Consider the following 17,589-nt stretch of genomic DNA (forward strand, 5'->3'; position numbering starts at 1 on the left):
CCGACGATTAACCGAAGATAATTATGAGATATTGGATATAAAATAAAATAAATTTTTGTGTCTCGATCTGATTGCCAATCAATTCGGTCATCCATTAACCGGGTCGTGACACTTGTACGATTTTTTGTTATGTTCTATTTATTAAATAAAAGTTAGATGTCACGTGTTCATAGTTAAGTGGTTTCTTTTTTATTAACATGGTTTCAACGACTGGGCAAGCTGATTTGGTTTTATACAAGGAATTTTGACGTCTTTAAACTGTCAGTTACAAAATATGTAAAAGACTTTAATTCGTTAACATATTTGTTTTGTTTTTGTTTAAAAACGATTCCAACTTGCAATGAACAATACAAATAAAATAATCGTAAATAAACAATTTGGGACACGGAAAATATACAATTTTTTATCACGTTTTAAATTTCTAGCGATAATTTTAATCACGCAGAACTTGGGCAAAGAAAATATTTTTAAAAATATGTAAATTGATCAAGTAGTTTCTTTGGGTTTTTTTTTAGGTTTTTTTGTTGTTGTTTTTTTTCATTAGAAAAACATATTTGTTTTATTTTTAGTTTGAAGACGATTTGAACTTGCAAAGAAAATACAATATAAATTTGGGGCGCTAAAAACGTACATGTTTTTGTTATCTTCGGTTTTATATCGTTTTGTTTATCTTAGGATTAGAAAAGTGATATACAGGAATAAATGAAATACAGAAAAGAACGACTTGTAAAATGCTGATGTAAAAAAAAACACAAAAGGCAGTTACAGTTTTGTTTTTATTTATTTACACATGCGCATCATAAACTGGAACCGAATTTATTTCTCCATGTGCATCGTAAACCAAAACCATATGAATTGTTTGAACGCCCAAGCAAGACGATTTGAGTTTTATATTATAACTGAACTACTCGTGATCCGTTGGGTCCGTCTATGTTATAGCTAGCTATGGAATAGTGAGTATACAGAATTAATGTATAAACATGATAATCATAACGGAAAGAAAATATTTTTAACAATTATGTAAATGAATCAAGAATATATATTTTTTTTTTACATCATAGAAACTTTTGTGTGAAAGTATATTAAAATGAAAAATATAGATTCCTCTGAGTCGTTCCAACATTAAACCTAATTATAACCCCATAATATGTGTGTGTGTGTGTGTGTGTGTGTGTGTGTGTGTGTGTGTGTGTGTGTGTGTGTGTGTGTGATTATCTTCATTCGATTTCATATACATTATGAAAAATTATTGATTGACGAATGTCTTTTTTGTGTGTGTGCAAACGAACTAAGTATTATGGTATCCGTTCAATGCACAGTTGGGGATTAATACAGATCACCACAATACCATATTACTCTATAAGTATGGCGGCTTTCGTTAACAGTCGCATTTCTTTGTTTACAAAACCATTCGACGGAAGTGACGTCAGACAAATTTTAAGGTACGGATGATCAAGACTATAAATTATCTTTTTTTGAAAAAAGCAAATATAAAACAGTCTTTATTTGAACTTTTATTCAAACAGTCTCTATTTGAACTTTTATTCAAACAGTCTTTATTTGAACTTTTATAACAAAATTATATAACATTCATAACAAAATTATAACCTTTATAATAAAAATAGGTTTATACACTGTTTTTTTAATCAAACATCAAGTGTAGGTACTTTTTGTCACATCAAATATAAAAATAGAACTGTTATAAAAATAATATTTATAAACTGTTTTTTTTTTCTAAAACAAAAAAAAACAGTTTATAAATATATTAAAAAAAACAGTTCATAAATATTTTAAAGCAAAACGTCGCTGGAAAAGAGACATAAATATTTTTTTATAACAGTTATATTTTATGTTTGATGTAAAAATAAAATTACCACCACCTCTGCTGTTTGATTAAAAAGAAACAGTTCATGAACATAATTTTATTATAAAGGTTATAATTTTGTTATAAAAATTCAAATAAAGACTGTTTGAATTAAAATTTCAGTAAATTTTTACTTAGTTTCTATCTTAACATTTTCCTTTAAAATGACGATCTTTTTAGATTTTCGGGTATGCTGAAAACGAATATCGCATTTACATTTTCGCAAATAAGTAGTTTTCCGGATATTAAGCAATGTAATTCCTTATATTAAAAGTAATGGCTATTGTTGTATGTACAAGCATGTGTGCCAAAAAACAACCTATTCGACAGTCCCAATAATTAATTTGTGGATCCTACCATCCTATCATAGAAAGTATCAACATGACAAAATTATTTATGAAGAAAACTTCCTTTATCCGATCGACTCCTCGATACACACACAAACCATAGGCTTATGATCCCATTGTAAAACAAAAAATTAGAAAAATGAGAACGGAGAAACTTTTGAAACGCATATGATAGAATTCATGTGGTGAAGAAGGGAAAAGGGGATATCTTCCCCATATAATCAAACGCATTTGTGAATAATATTTGTTTTAAAAAATCTGTTTATATTGTTTAAAATTATAAAAAGTTCTATTTGTATTGTTTAAAATAAAAATAATAAGTTCTGTATATATTGTTTAAAATATATAAAAAGTGTTTATTTAAAAAAATTTTGTTTATTTTTTAAAAAGAAGTTCTATTTATTTAAAACTGTTAATTTCTGAAATACCGATATTACTGTTTACATACTGTTCGCATAGAAACATAATGGTGATTAGGGGAATTTGGTCCCTTTTATGTGATATAAGGATCGAGAGTATTTTGCAATTCAATCTCCAATCTTGGCCATTTTTTTTTTATTTGTAACATAAACCAATTTTTAAACAATTATTTTCGGTTTTATTTATCTGACCTTTGCCCTCGTGGGGATGCAAGTAAATATGATTTTTTTTTTTATCTAAATTATTTTTGCAATACATGAATATAAAATTTACTTAGTATTTTAGTTTCAATATTCACCGGCAAAGTATGGAAAAATTATTTGTGTATTCTATTATTTTAAATGAATAAATAAATAAATAAAACACTTAAGCAGAATGATTTTATTTATTTGTAACGCAAACCAATTAAAAAGAAAAATATTTTCGGTTTTATTTATTTACTAGCGAGGGGTATCCGGCGTTGCCCGGGTGTTTGGGGGTGTTTAAAAAAAAGTAAGTATGAGGATCGAACCCGAACTGTTGAGGCACAGTTGTAGAAAAAAAAACGTGCGACGTTAACCATTGCCCCACCGCGACATGTTTACGGAAGCACGTTTGAATTTATTTAATTAGTTGGATTTAGCAAGTGCTCGTTTTAATGAGTTAATGAGGTCAGGTTTGACTGCGGGATAGTATTTACTGCTGAAAAAGACTAACCCACATGCGGCGAGCGACAAATATTGAATATTTATCTTCCCGAAATCGAGCAAATTAAATAGACAGGCGAGCTTCGTTGTTAACTGTGAGATATTATGATTTGTATGTGATATAAAAAGTTTTAAAAAGTTGTTAAGCGAGCGACCGCTTCTCTGAAAGAAGCCTTTTGTAGACATACAGAAAAAGCGAACATACATACATACATACATACATACATACATACATTTTCGCTTTTATATTTATAGATTTATATTCGTTTTGTTTATGTTAGGAGTGTAGAAAAATAAAATGTGTAAATCTATTTAAAATAAAATTGGAAAAATGATCCGTAAATTGCTTTTAAAGCTTTGTTTTTATTTACATGTTCGCAGAATGTTTTAAACTGGATATGGATGGTTTCAATGCCCATGCAAGACGATTGGAGTTTTATAATATAATAGATATCTCTATCTTTATGAGGCTAGATATGTTTATATATCTGTATATTTATATGCGCAGGATTAAATTTGAAACTAATTAACCGATCATTATGAATTTTGGAATACATAGATGCTCTACATAAGGGATGAAAATGTGGGCTATATCTTGTTTCATTTAGTTTTATGCAGAGGGAGTCACAAAGGGCTGGAGGTTCTTTGTGAAAATCCAGATATCTTTGATTTTTATGAAACTTTATGAAACTTTAAGAGTTTATGAAACTTTAAGAATAGATAGTAGACATTTATATCTCCAGTTACCACAGCCAACTAAAAGGTAAACTCATACCCACATCGACATGCTGTCACATTCCCACAGTACGAGATACAATGGAGACTGATGTTCTCTCATCAACCACGGCTACCCAGTTCCCGCCATTTTGGACGCAGCACTCAATACTGTGGTTCGTCCCTGTGGAAGCACAATTCTTCACACAGAGAATACAGAGCGAGTTGACAAAGTTTCACCACGTGATGGTCTCATTAACACACAAGGTTAACAGACATTGGCAAAACCCGCGAGATTACTTTCCAGTCTGGCACGCTAACAAACAGGACTGTCCTCATCAATAAAGCAACCACCGTCATGATAGCTGTTATCATGCCCGTTTCGGCAAAATAGCTTTCAACTGCAGTCAAACACAGGCGAGCTGTTTTCTTTCAAAATTGTACCAATTATCACATTCAGATATCCGCATGACAAAAATGTTGGTGACGTCACTTTTACATGATTGGACACGGAGTTGTATCCCTTAAAGGTTTATCGGCACATTCAAAGCCTTTCCGCCTGCAACTACAGCCACTTTGCTTGACAACTTCTACAAGGCGTCCACACCAATTTGCTACCTACACCCAGTAAAATACTTGCAGTATTTTTGTTCTTTTCCTGCATATTGACTTTTCGTCTAGTGAGCATATGTAATGATCAGTTAAATCAAGTCGCTTAAGAATCTATATGGCCGGAATTTATTCATTTCAGGAACAATTTGATTTTGTCACTCGTTACACTCGCAAATCTGTTAGCGAAACTCGATATAAAAGACTTAGTGCACCAAAATTAAAACAGTCTAGACACTGCAAGTCAACATCATCACTACCCATGATGTCGCTTTTAGGGAGTTGAGTTAGTGCTTTTCGGGCACCCCCTAATAAAATAAATTATTCAACACAAGCTACTGAATAAACGAACAAACAACTTCTAAAACTTAACAAGGAAAAGGTTTATTGAAGCGATTCAGGGTAAGATGCCAAAAGGATATAACTAGGATAGAACTCGTCTGCCTTTGCCCGGTAGTTATTCCCAAGTGGGAATCGTCGATACCGGAGAGAGAGTGAGGAAACAGGTCCGCTCTCTTTGGCGTCTGGCTGGAAAAAGAGGGTTTTTTTTGTCCGGAACGGAAGCAGTTGGAGTTCCTTAGGGGGTAAGGAAGGTCCCTGCGCTATGCCTCTGATTGGTCAGTATGTGCCATATCGCACAGTCAGGGGAGGCACTGACACACAAGAAAAAGAGTTCTATTTGTTTTTGCTACATAACCCCCTGCTTAGGCTGAAAGCCAACAGAGAAAAAGGTAGCAGAACAAATAACAAAAAAAAAAAAAAATTAAATAAAAATATAAACTTATTTAAGTTATTTTTTTGTTTTTGCGAAAAAAAAAAAGTTCTTTTTTGTAGAAAGGAGAGAAAGAAAAGTTTCTTTTTTAACAGAAATATACAGTTTCACATAGTTTCTTTGGCCAATGTACCCATCGGCCACTACGTGTAGTGGTCACATAACTGTTCTTACGTGGAGCATTTACCTCAGGTATATGATGATGCTGTGTGTATGTTGGAGGAATGTGTGGCTCATGTATTAATGTGTCCAAAAAGGCTCTTTTTACCCTATCTATGGAAACTGTCTCTTTTTTACCACTAATGTCAAGGATAAAAGTTTTATCAGTGCGTGAAAGCACACGATAAGGGCCAGTGTAGGGTGGAGTTAGGGGAAGCTTTTACTGTGTCCTTTCTAAGGAACACGTAAGTCCATGTTGATATGTCCTTCGGGACCAAAGATTTTATGGTCTGTTCCCTAGGGTGCATCAGTGGTAGCTTACTGAAATAGGCTCGTAGTCTGTTGACATACAGAGCTGGATCAGTTGTTGTATCCTCTATCGGAGTCAGCATCTGACCTGGCAACAATAGAGGTGCTCCATAGACTAGTTCGGCTGCAGAATATCCCAAGTCCTCTTTGATTGAGGCACAACAGCCAAGAAGGACAACCGGTAAGTACTCGCTCCATCGCTGTTGGTCAGAGTAAGCACGTAATGCTGCTTTCAATTGGTGATGGAAGCATTCTATCATCCCGTTAGAAGCTGGGTGATAGCTCGTTGTCCGAATGTGTGTGATCCCTAGGATCCTGGACAGTTCCTGGAATAGGTGAGATTCGAATTGTACACCACGATCAGTGGTGATGGTGGTGGGAACTCCATAACACGACATCCAGCCTGATATAAGGGCTCGCACTACAGATTCAGCCGAAATGTCATTTAGGGGAATAGCTTCAGGCCACCATGTGAAACGGTCTATGCAAGTCAGGAGATAAGTAAATCCCTGACTGACCGGCCATGGTCCAACCAAGTCTATGTGAACATGGCTAAACCGAGCGTCTGGGGTGCTGAATGTTCCAAGGGGTGCACGGATATGCTCGTGTACCTTTGACTTTTGGCAGGATACACAGGAACGTGTCCAGGCAGTGATATCACACCTCATATTTGGCCAGAAAAATCTAGTTGTAATCAACTTCACTGTGGCTTTGCATCCGGGGTGTGCCAGGTTGTGTAAAGTGTCAAAAACAACTCTACAATGAGTCTTTGTTGAGGTGTCACAGATGATCTGCGTGTCCGAGGTAGGTATGGGCAGGTATACGAATTTGCAAGTTGCAAATTCAGGTAACGATGGATCCAATGTGTCCAGACTAGGCTGGTTTAAGGCCATCTGCTGTAAATCGATATCCGATGATGAGGACAGAGAATTAATGGAAAGGCAAGACAAGGTGTCTGCCGCTGCGTTCTGCTCACCTGAGATATGTCGGATATCGCTGGTAAATTGCGAAACAAAATCCAAGTAGCATGTTTTGCGGGAGAATATTTTTCCGGCTTAGAATGTAGTGCGTATGTAAGCGGACGGTGATCAGTGTAAATCACAAATTGACGACCCTTGAGTGAATGTTGGAAGTGTTTCACTGCGAGGTACATTGCCAGCAGTTCACGGCCAAATGTGCTGTAACATTGTTCTGCCGGTTTCAGCTGTCTTGAAAAGTATGCGAGAGGTTGTAACTGTTGTTGTTGCTGCTGTTGCAACACTGCACCTGCAGCTGTGCCTGATGCGTCGACGACCAGTGAAAACTGGGCATCGGGTACAGGATGTGCAAGTAGAGATGTTGTCGCTAGTTTTGTTTTCACTTCATTGAAAGCTTTGAGCTGGACCTCATTAAGTGAGATTTGCTCATTTTTCTTCTTCCTGTTACGTAACAGGTCAGAAAGAGGAGCTAGAAGATCTGCACAGTGTGGGATAAAGCGTCTGTAGTAGTTCAACAGACCGAGGAAGTGCTTTAGTTGGCAGAGTGAAGCAGGTGGTTGAAGGTCTTGTAGAGCCTTCACCTTTTCTGGTAACGGAGATATACCATCTGGGCTGATAATGTGGCCCAGGAAAACTAGTGATGAAGCACCGAAAATTCATTTACCAGGGTTAATCCTCACCTGGTATTGCTGAAACCGTTCGAACAGTAGGCGGAGGTGAGTGACGTGTTCCTCAGGTGAGGCACTTGCTACAAGAATGTCGTCTACATAGTTATAGACGAAGTCCAAATCACGCACTACTTCGTCCATGAAGCGCTGAAAAGTACTAGCGGCATTACGTAAACTGAAAGGCATAGTTAAAAATTCAAATGCTCCGAATGGAGTTGTTACTGCCGTCTTTGGTATGTCAGCCGGATTTACTGGGATGGTAAGCCTTGACCAAATCTAGTTTGGAAAAGGTCTTACAACCATGCAACGAGGGAGCAAAATCCTGTATATGTGGGATTGGGTAACGATCAGGTACTGTCATGGCATTGAGTCATCGGTAGCCCCCAGTCGGACGCCAATCTCCATCACATTTTGGAACCATATGCAAAGAGGAAGCCCATGGACTGGACGAGGGGCGTATTATTCCCAACTGTAGCATATGATTGAATTCTGCCTTCGCTGCCTTAAATTTATTAGCAGGGAGGGGGCAAGGGCGTGAGAAAACAGGAGCACCTGTGGTCTCGATGTGGTGTTTTGTGGTGTGCCTGGGTTTGTTTACCACAAAATTTAAATTTGTTAACTCCGGGTAGGAGTCTAAGGCAGTCTGATATGGGTTATCTGAAGCGGCAATGAAGAATACTGGGCTGATAGAGACAGAAAGTTCTGTATTTGCGTCTATCAGCAGGCGTCTTCACATATCCACTATCAGGTTGAAGTGGTGCAGGAAGTCCGCGCCTAGTATGGGGTAGGGTAAATCTGCTATAGTGAAGACCCACGTAAAGTCTCTCCGTAATTCCAAGTCTAGAGAACAAGAAATTTGACCGTATGTGGGGATGGGGGAGTTACCGCCTGCAGTGTGATGGACGACACTGGAGGCTTCTCTGTGAGAAATTTCAGTGGCCAAATACTGCAGGCCGCTCCGGTATCAACCAAGCAACGAGCTTGGGATAGGGAGTCTGTAATGAAATAGGCACAGTTGGTGAAAATATCCCGTGGAGAGCCTGCCGTGTTCAGCTCCCCAGACCTTAGTTTCCCTGATTCATGTATGAACAGGGGTTTTTGCATTTCCACGCCTCCATACTAAAATGACTGTCATAAAAGCAGGGTTTGTTTGAGTGGCGGCGGTGGCGACGATAGTGGCCTGAATGTAAAGAGTTAGTCTGGAGTCGGTGCCTGCGGCTCCAGCTTGCCAAATTTTTTTACCATGTGAGTGAGTCTCTCAATGGCTTTTAAAATAGCCATACCCACGATGTCGTTAGGTTGTGACATCATTGCGAAGGCTTGCGGCAACTATTTTATATACTCGTATATATAAAGAAAGCAACAACAGACAAAAAAAAAATTAACTATCTGAAATATAGATAGGACATTGTCGAAGGACCACGTGCGAAAAAAAGGGGAAATATTTTGGGAAAATATTTAGACAGAGGCAAAAATATTTAACCGGCTAAAAAGAGAGAGAAAAAAAAATTTTACAAGAAAATACACTAGAAAAATGGTTCAAAAGAGCAGTGGTAAAAAAAAAATGGACAATATGTGTGTGTGGGTGTTTTATTTATTTATTTATTTTTTTTGTGCCTGCGTGTGTAACCTATAACCTGGAAGTAAATGAATTCTTTAAACGGGTACTTACGTTCTGGCCGATACGAGAAAGCAAGTTTTTTGGGGTTTTTTCTTGTTTTTTTTGTAAAAGTTCTCTCTTTTTGTTTTGCGGAATTAACTGTCCCTCGAATTACTTGTCTCCTATTCGCATGTGTGTGCGTTCTGGCGTCGTTTTCCCCAAGAAGAGGAGAAAAAAAAAACAACTTTTAGTCACTTTTTTTATTTTAAATTCATTTACGACGAACTGCTATCCGTGTCTCTCACGTTCTTTTTCCTAGGATATCCACCACGTGGGTCAAAAGAGTCTGGTGCAGGAAATAATGTCTTCTTTTTTCGTTTGTTTTTTATACGGTGACGAAAAAAAAATGTTTCCGTGCCGAATTTTTTTTATATATATATTCTTCTCAGAGGTGTGAAGTTTGTCCGTATAGTATTACTTTTCTTGAGAAAAGTATTCCACAGGAATTTCTGTTCGCCGCCTTTTCCTTGCTTAAACGGGGAAGAAGTCAGGCTCGCCAGTCAGTAAACTTGTGTACACGTCGGGTCACCATTTTAGGGAGTTGAGTTAGTGCTTTTTGGGCACTCCCTAATAAAATAAATTATTCAACACAAGCTACGGAATAAACGAACAAACAACTTCTAAAACTTTACAAGGAAAAGGTTTATTGAAGCAAGTTAGGGTAAGATGCCAAAAAGATATAACTAGGATAAAACTTGCCTGCCTTTGCCCGGTAGTTATTCCCAAGTGGGAATCGTCGATACCGGTGTAGGCAGAGAGAGAGAGAGAGAGAGAGAGAGAGAGAGAGAGAGAGTGAGGAAACAGGTCCGCTCTCTTTGGCGTCTGGCTGGAAAAGGAGAAGTTTTTTTTGTCCGGAACGGAAGCAGTTAGAGTTCCTTAGGGGGTAAGGAAGGTCCCTGTGCTATGCCTCTGATTGATCAGTATGTGCCATATCGCACAGTCAGGGGAGGCACTGACGCACAAGAAAAAGAGTTCTATTTGTTTCTGCTACACGCTCACGTTCAACTCTGTCCAAAGGACATTAAAAACCAGCAATGATTCCAGCCAGACTGAATAACTGCTGTTCGAAATTATCACCATGTGGACCTCAACTGACTACATAATTAAAAAACAGCACGAATAAAAGTGTGAAAAAAACTGTAAACAGACGAAATAGTTTATCCCTTACTAAGAAAGTTTACGCAAGCAACAATGGATGAATATCTATGTTCCCAAACTTTTTCTCCCTAGAATTTCGCATTCGTAAAGTTTTCTTCGTGAAATTTCACTGGCATTAATAACATCTTTTAATTTTGGAAGATTTCTTCAGTCACTAAACGCTTCCATTTAATCATGCAATATTCTTTTTCCACTTGAATGATGTTCCCAAACTCTTGTCTCATAAAAAATAAAATACACATCTCACTGCATTATTAATGGACCCCAATCTTTGTAATTTTATGTACATGGGGAGATAGTGTACATTCAAGAAGAACTGTAACTTGCCCATATTGCACACACACAAAAAAAATGATCCTTTTTCTAGTTCAATAAAAATTATTTTAAATGTTTCTAAATTTTTCCAAAGTCGTTGCTATTTGCTGATTTTTTTTTCTCTTGTTAAAAGAAAGGAGTTTCGACGCATGCTCTCGTCTTCATCATGAATTCAGAAACCAGTCGATCCCCTTCTCTGTACATATGGTCAGTGGAGAAGAAATCCTTCTAGACCGAGGCAATCTTTATGCATAATAAAATCACATAATAATCGATAATAAAATTTTATAGTTTATTTACAAATCTTTTTATAACTTTTATTTTTTATTAAAAAAAAAAACTTCGCTATTAGCCTTCCCATTAAGGGGAAAGTTAAATACAAGGTAAGTTTTTAATGTAACAAAACATATTTAAACAAAATAAACTGAAATAAATGGATGTTGTGCAGAGATGGCATCATACAATTTGAAAAAGGTATTTTTTTGAGTGTCTTCCATGTCACGGGAATTCATTCAGACAGGAATCTAAGTGAGATTTTCTACAACGAGCATTGATTTAATAAACCGTCTTAAATTCTCAATTATTACATTGGTGTTTTATGTAAGGAAAATTGTTTTGTAAGTAATATATCTCGTCTTTTTTTTTTTTTAAATAAAAAAAATTTGGTTTAAATAGTATTGTCAGAAATTTGACAATTACATCAATACATCACGCCTCCCATTGTCTTGTTTTTTGTCCAATCAGAGTGGCCAATATTATTCTCTACGAAGCGTTCCACTTTTGCGGGCTTTTTGTATTTTGTGTTGTTAGTTTTAACTAAACAAAAAATATATGAATAAACACAATTGCCCAATTACGTTTACACATTTATTATACACTGACAAACATTTAAACAACAATAAAACACAATACAATAGCGACAGTTCGATAAAACTCACCGACTGGTGGAAAAAGTTCTCAGAGCTCACCTCGTGGTGGAATAAAGGTTCTCCTCTTCTTGAGAGGGAAAAGTCAACACGTCTGCCCGTGACCAAAGGGAAAAACCAACCAGCCTTAGAGCAGGGGCAGATTACTCCTCCCCGGTGTCCTCTAATTTTTAGTCCCCTACAGTGGGTTTGCCTTCAGTTTCAGCTAAGAACTTGATCTAGACGAACGCAGGGAATCTGTTCCAATCACCTAAAGTAGCCGAACTCTAAAGAAGGACACTGAAACTCAACCCCTGCTAGAGTCGTGGAGCCTCTGACTTTCATCTCTTTGAGACAGTTTATCTTATGCCTAAATAATTAGGCTCATAACTATAAGTCAGTTAGAGACTTTAATCTACTTATTTCATGCCTAAATATAGGAACATCTTCATTAAGTCCGTTAAGAGACTTTTATTGGTATAATTATCGAATTAACATGAACATTGATCATGGACTTGTGCACTATGCTGAGAGTGCGAATATTGGATCCCTTACATCATAAGGCATTTTGTCGACCCCTTCTATGGCTGCGAATACCGATCCTCGAAGACAGAATGAACCTGCTTCCAGTTCCTGTTGAAGACAAAAACTAACACCTCACGATGTTGATACCAGCTCTGTTTTCAGAGGCATTCCCTTTTTGCAACCGAGGACCAATAAAATTTGTACTGAATTTTAAAGGTAGGCTTTTGTTGTTATTGTCTTGATTTGCCACTGTTCAAAGAACAAAAAGCAGTGAGATAAAATATCTTCTATATATATAAAAGCGAAAATGTATGTATGTATGTATGTATGTGTGTTTGTATGTCTCGCAAAAATTTTCGACACGGGTCACGGATTTTCACGAGATTGGTATCATTTTAAAGCTCGATCCTTCGCCCGACAAATATTGAAAAATTGGGCCAAAACATTAATTCCTTCACCCTAAAATCATTAGTTTTCTACAGGGACGGGTCAGCAAAAACCGTCCTCTCATGACAAGTTCGCTTCTACGCATGCGCAAATGACATCGGAACATGATTTAGTCTAAATATTTAAAAAAAAAAAAAACGACCTAATTTTGTCAACGTCGTCAGCTCAGTTCAGTAGAGCGCGGCCTCATTATCTAAAGGTTGTGTGTTCGAATCGTGGTGTGAGATGTCTTTTTCTTTTTTTTTTTTTTCGATTTTTAAAGGTTTAATATGGAAACATTTAAGCCATTTTTCACGTTCTGTTTTTTTTTTCAGCTTTTTTAAAGAAGTTTTAACGTTCGTTTTTCTGTTTTTTTTAATCACATTCGCGTTTTCTTTTTTGTTTTTGTTTTTCCGATTTTTACATTTAACATCGTTCGTTTGCCTTACGTTAGTTTTTTTTGTGTTTTTTCGATTTTTTTTAAAGTTTTAACATTTATTTCATATAAAATATTTAATAATTTACTATTTAATATTTAAAAATATTTACTTCGCTTATTCTTATGTTTTGATTAACACCCCTCCTGCCCGAGCACACACACCTCTAAACACCCGGCAACACCGGGTACCCCCCGCTAGTATAATATAAACGCACTCTACATAATAAATAAATCTTGGTCGCGAAACTTGCTGAAACAATCGTGAAAATCTAAACAAGTTGATCATTTTATATTTGTTTCCAGAGATTATAAGTAAGTGCGAAGGTCAAGGTCAAACCGGTGTCAACCGAAATCTGTCCTTTTGTTTTTCTCTTCAACTCACATTGTTTGGGGGCCCTTATTCCTGTCTTAGTCCAAAGCTTTTACCCGGTGGAGCGAAAGTCGTCTACCAGTATTGGTTAAATAAAGGGTTCCATCGGAAACTCCATACAATTTCGCAGGTTTGACAAAGATTCCTGCGTTCGACAAGATGCATAAAAAAAATAATAATAAAAGAAATATAAACTAAGAGATTGTTCGGATTTTTGTGTCGCAATCAATATATATATAGTCATCCACTCATCCACATACAGTACTGTTTCGCTATTCGGCTGCTATGCAGGCAGTGAATTAACAATTGTCCAAAGTACCTAAGCTCAATTTGTTTACACAAAGAGCATCACTTCCCAAATGTTCAACCTAAGATAGGGAGCATTATAGTCATAGTACTGTTTTCGCTGTTTAAGTTTTTAATAAAACTATTTAAACAAACATTTTAGTGGCTGGTACTTTATTTTTTAAATAAGGAAAAACCCGATAAATGAAGATGAGAATAGTAATTCTATACTCATCTCCAAATTTTCAGAAGAGAATTGTTTTTTCTTTTCTTTTTGTCGTCTTCTTTTCGTTTTTTTTTTTCGTTTACTTTTTCATTTTTTTTTTTCATTTTTTTTTTTTTCGATTTTTTCGTCTAGTTCCTTCTTTTTTTTAATGCTTTGTGACAAATTACAGATACGTTTACATGATCTTAACATTTTTCTATTTCAGACTGAAGAGTGACCGGCTGATCAAAGCCTCTAAGTGAAGAAAATGTTTTTTCACTAAAACAAAAAAATCATCGAAAACCGTCTATAGGAAAATGAAAGGTCAAATGACTTTATTACATTTGAACTTTTCAAAAAAGATTTGCGAAAAAAAAAATCAAGTTGCTTTTGAATCAACCACGACGCAAGGAAGAAATGCAGCGTTCCCATCCTGTCATGTATCGGTCCCATTTCCTCCTTTTGGTTTCTAGTCTCACACAAAAACACGCGTTCACATCTCAAGCCATTTTTCTTGTCATATACATACGTGCACACAAACATACGTGCGCACGTACACACACATAGATATATTCACGTTCACGTACATACTCACATTCACGTGCATACACACACACGCTAACGTACACACATGTACTCACATATACGAACATGTACGCACACATGGGCAACGTCACTTCCCCTTTAAAAGAAATCCACACAACTATAAAAGCAAGAGCAATAAGCTGCTTCCTCTTTTCGACTTAGCTCTTGAGCTGAGCGGTCAACAGATCAGTCGCCCCTTTTGGGGCGTGCGCGCCCGCGCACGTCATGCCACCTGCTACTGTGTGGGGCAAGAGTCAACAGACAGTACGTACACTTTATACGCTTTCTCTCTCCATGAACTGGATTGACTTTCTCACTCTTTTTCCCCTTTTGCTTTGGTCCATCAACCAGACAAGTTCACGTCCACAGCTAGTGGCCTGAAGACATTTCCACGAGGACAAGTACCAACATGTGCGCACAGCTTTACTGATGTCAACCCTCTATCTTTTTCTTTGTCTACACGCTGGACTGCCATTTCTCGTTCCACTACATTACTCACTCCTCTTTCCACGCACAGACATGAACACGAGTTACACCTAAAACATTCATTTTTCAACAGAAAATAAACAACATGTTTATTTTATCCAGCAATTGAGTTTTGTTTCCTTCTTTCCATTCGTTTCATTATTTTCTTTTGTAGTGAGTTAGGATATTTATATTCTGACCCACAACAAACGATGATAACCCCATTATTTTAAAATGAAATGGATGTGTTTGAACAAAACACTCATACACACACACTCTCACTCTCTCTACCACAATAGACTTTCCTTTTCAACAGTTAACAGCAAGCGACGCATGCCAAACTAAACACGTGCTGTGCCCTTTTCTTTCATTTGTTTCTTCATGAAATAAATACCTGCTCGTTTAATTCAATTTAGCGCGTTGTTCGTTCCTTCCTCAAAGCAATTCATTTTTCCTATTTTGCACCGCTACAGATTCAATTACAGTTTAATGACTTTGTGACAAAAAGAGAACTTATCCTTTTGGTTTGTGAGCACATTTGTCATCTGTAGCCAGTAATATACCGACTGCATCCCCTATAGGCGATTAATAAAGATAGATGTAATGGCTTTTTTATGAAGCCACTATTCGAGCATTGTTGTCACATCTTGACTGGTACACCAACAACTAATCTCTCCATTCTGGACAAGGTCCCAAAAAGAATTTTTAACATAATATGTCCCCCACTGTCTGCAACCATTGTCACATCACCACCGTTTTGTATCACTTTGCTTGTTTTACAAGTGCTTCCACAAAATGTGCTCCAACAAACTTTGTAACCTCTTAGCGTAAATATGCTCGACCCCCCTGACTAACAGCAACATCTCACCACTTCACTGTAGATGTCTCCAAATGCTGGAAACCTTTTAATATCAATAACTTCTTTCTTCAAACTACTTCTTTTGGAATTCCCTCTCTGCTCCCTGTTTCCCCAACTGTACCAACATACAGAAATTTAAATGTTACACAAATAAAGATCTTGCTACACAACTCTCCACCTTGAGTACCCCCCAACTTCCTATAAATCGCCCTCTTATGCATCAGTGGCAGTATGCCTTGTTTAAGGGGAACAAAAGTTTAAAAAATAAATAATAAAGAAAGAAATGGAATAAAATATATAAAACGACTGTCGTAGTTTGCTTGAAGTACTGTGTGTATTGTGTAAGGAATTGGATTTTGAAGGCGCTGAAATGCAGTCTGGTAAACAAAACAAAAAAACACTGAATACAAAATAAGGTAGACAGATCAAGTAACAAGATTGAAGAATGGAGTAATTTTTTATTAAATATTTATTTATCAACATAATATGTCAAACTAAGAAAATATAGATGATTGTTATATTCTTTAAATTTTCGAGGTAAACTTCCTTTTCAGAACGAAATGACCACTCAATCAGAATGCGTTTTCACCTTCAAGTCTTCCAGTTTCTAGCGTTTTCTACCAAATTAGATCAGCATTTCCTTCAAATGTAAACACTTTAAGAAGACTAACTTAATCAATGGCCATTTGTTGTAGAAGAATGCTTACCTTCTTGCATCGTTTTGTGCTTTGACGGATCATTTAATGTTCGCGTTGGTCGTAAAGAAGCATTGTAACAACGTTAGACTAGCAGAATTATTGGCAAATTAATTTAAATATCTCATTTTGTTTAAGAGCTAGTGTCGGCAAAAAGTGCTAAGATTAGATGAAGAGTATTAGCAAAACTCGAAAGCGAACCAAATCTCAATCTACAGAAACTTGCAGGGGATTGCCAAAGTGTTATGAGCGTGAGAAGTGACTAAAATATAGAGGAATCAGATGTAAATCAGAAAATCAAAAAAAAAAGAGAAATACGAATATGTCAAGCCACAGTTTCAGTATAAAGCAAAGAATTACTTCTGTAAAAAAAGAAAATGGCCACTAACAGTTTCAAAACAGGCGGACTATTAAGAAACAAAAGAAAAATTATTACTGATATGACAAACTGCATTGGGAAAAATTCTGTCCGTTTCAGAATAAAAATCGTCAGAATTTTGGCAAACTTGGGCACAAAATGTCACATTACAGAATCAGACACAAACCAAAAAATAGAGCCAGGCAGACAAAATCCATCGAAAAGTCAGACGAAAATTTATGTGAATACGTAATTGTCAAGATATTTAACAAAACCGTGAAATTATAGTTGGATACCGAGTCGGACCTTTCAATTATAAATTTACAGACGTGAAAGAAACTGAAAAACGAATTTAAAGAAAACACTAAAATCAGCCCACATGGTAACTGGCAATAAAATTAATTTTATTGGAGAACTAGCTAGCAACCCAGCGTTGCTGAGTCATATAATACGCTTAAATGTGATATTTTAATTTTTGCAGATTGCGTATGTATTATTATAGAATCAATCCTCTATTGATTATTATATATTAGGAGGAATAATTTGCCCGGTGGACTAATTCAAATAAAAAAATTTAAAAATAATGATGATAATGTCATTTATCAAATCCCGTCTGTGTTTTTTACAATATTACGTCAGCTGATATTTGGGCTTGACAATGAATGCCCTGGAAAAGTCACGTTTAATTAATGTTTAGTTTTAAAGTATGCAAACAAAGAAATGATTTGTGACGATTTTAAATGGTATTTCTTCTTTTATTGTAAATGAAACTTATTAATAAGAAAAAAATAAAATAAAATGGTGAGGTACACTC

General features: G+C 36.2%; 1 long non-coding RNA gene across 1 annotated transcript in view; it reads left to right on the top strand.

The window, feature by feature from the left end:
• The window catches only part of LOC145293118 (uncharacterized), a 44,550-nt gene extending 29,276 nt beyond the window's left edge, over window positions 1-15,274 (top strand). Inside the window, exon 2 of the long non-coding RNA XR_013869669.1 lies at window positions 14,040-15,274. This is a non-coding gene — a long non-coding RNA (uncharacterized LOC145293118). The remainder of the gene's footprint in view (window positions 1-14,039) is intronic.
• The last annotated feature ends 2,315 nt before the right edge of the window (window positions 15,275-17,589 follow it).

Source organism: Euprymna scolopes, chromosome 14 (assembly GCF_053919585.1).
Source record: "Euprymna scolopes isolate OS-2025 chromosome 14, ASM5391958v1, whole genome shotgun sequence".
NCBI classification, from domain to species: Eukaryota; Metazoa; Mollusca; class Cephalopoda; order Sepiida; family Sepiolidae; genus Euprymna; species Euprymna scolopes.